This window comes from Suncus etruscus, chromosome X (assembly GCF_024139225.1).
Source record: "Suncus etruscus isolate mSunEtr1 chromosome X, mSunEtr1.pri.cur, whole genome shotgun sequence".
Taxonomy (NCBI): domain Eukaryota; kingdom Metazoa; phylum Chordata; class Mammalia; order Eulipotyphla; family Soricidae; genus Suncus; species Suncus etruscus.
Window position 1 is genome coordinate 21,619,956 of NC_064868.1, and position 1,877 is coordinate 21,621,832.

Genomic DNA, 1,877 nt, shown 5'->3' on the forward strand with positions numbered 1-1,877 from the left:
TAAATGCATGACAAAATTCAATGGTTTAAATGGGTGATGTTTCAAACCCTTGGCCTCATAGTATAGTGAAGAGATAGAAAGAAATTTAGTAGAGGATGTGAAACATAAATATGAAAGGATGAAGGTTAGAGGTCAAGTGGTTTGGGTGTATTCGTGGTGTTAAAGAAGCACAAAACTAAATATCCTTGCCAAAGTCAACGACAATGGAATCAAGAGATCCAAACTTTAAAAACCTAAATTTAAAATGGACTGGCAGGCTGAAGGCAGAGAATAATGTATAGGATGAAACTGGGAAACATTGGTGAAGGGAAGTTGACACTGATGGTGGGATTGGTTCTGATTCATTGCATGTCTGAAACCCAACTATGAATAAATTTGTAAATCACAATTTTTTTTAATTTTTTTTATTGAAACCACTGACAATTACAAATCCTTCATAACTGGGTTTCACTCATACAGTGACAGTGAATTAGGGCCATTCCCACCACAAGTATTGACTTCCTCCACCAAAGTTTCCAGCATGCATCCTATACTGCCACCCTTAGCCCCAGGACTGCCAGTGTAACATGCCCATTTTAAGTTTAGATTGTTATACTTTGAATCTCTTCATTCTATTGTTGTTGACTTTGGCTTGAGTATTTATTTCTGAATTTTTTTACCACTCAGACTGCATCCTCTCCCTCTACCCCTTCCAAAGGAAGGGAAGAATGATCATCAATGGCAAAAGGCAGTCACAGAAGCGACACCTAGAGCCGTCTTCATGCTCAGGAGAGGACGCTCTGGCTCCTCCTCGTGGCTTCGGGTGCTTTACATGATCAGGGAAACTTCTCTAGTCACATACTATAGAAATGATCCCTTAAAGTATAGTCTTTTGTTCTGATTTTTTTATATCTACCAATGCACCTAAGACTGCATGGACCCTGGCCCCCATTTTCTTTGTCCTCCCTCAATTTTGTATGTAGAAATATGAGACAAAACAAATTAATTCATGTCCCAAGGTTCTCTGAAAAAGTTGGGAGCCCCTATCTAGACAATAAAAAAATTAAAAAGGGGTGTATGTGTGTGTGGTATTTTTCTTCTTTTTTCATAGGCACAGCAAATGTTGGGGAAATTGAAAGGAAATACCCTTGGCCTGAAAAAGAGGTGTCTCTACCCATGAAACATCCTGTCATAACACCAACTACAGGTTCCAGGCATACTATTTGTTCAACCCTCGGTTTTTTTTTCATGATCCTAGGAAAAGTTCTCAATCACGGTTGTTACAGTCAGGCTTCTGTAATTAGATATTTTGGTTTTTGCACAAATCCTATGTTGAAGCCAGGTGTCACAGAGGGTCTTCTGATTTCATCTTACTGTTAGGTCATGAGGCAGGGAAGCCTGCCCTAAAAGCAAGTTGTTGCTCTTTCCTATTCTTCTGGGTGTCATATGAGCCTATCTAGAGCCATCTAGAACAAGTCAGTGACAGGGTGGCATAGGAGTGGAATTTTGACTCCTGATTCTGGTGCAGAAAGCCATGGCAGTGTCAAGGATGGAATTCAAGGTTTGGGGTTGGACGGTCAATGTCTGATCAACTGAGGTCTAAGTTGAATCATGATGAGAAATGTTTAGGGTCAAAGGTGCCCCTGCACTATAAAATTTATGAGTTCCTATCCCTATTAGACAAGAACTTCTTTCTATATGAAAGGTTTCCCCATTTTAGTGTGCCTAAGCAAAAGGGAACAATGCCACATAATACTACTACTAGTGCGTATAGGAGTAAAAATAAAGAGCTCCAAAATCCTTATAATCTACTTCTAACCTGAACTCAGAACCCAAGAGAAACTTATCTACTAGAATTTCCTACTAAGCAATTCTACATAAGGAAATACATAATAAGA

At 39.2% G+C, this 1,877-nt stretch overlaps 1 non-coding gene across 1 annotated transcript; it reads right to left on the reverse strand.

Moving 5' to 3' along the window:
- Nucleotides 1–657: 657 nt before the first annotated feature.
- LOC126000043 (small nucleolar RNA U3) lies at nucleotides 658–871 on the reverse strand. Its single transcript, XR_007492430.1, has one exon. It is a non-coding gene; the product is annotated as a small nucleolar RNA U3 (small nucleolar RNA).
- Between the last annotated feature and the right edge of the window lie 1,006 nt (nucleotides 872–1,877).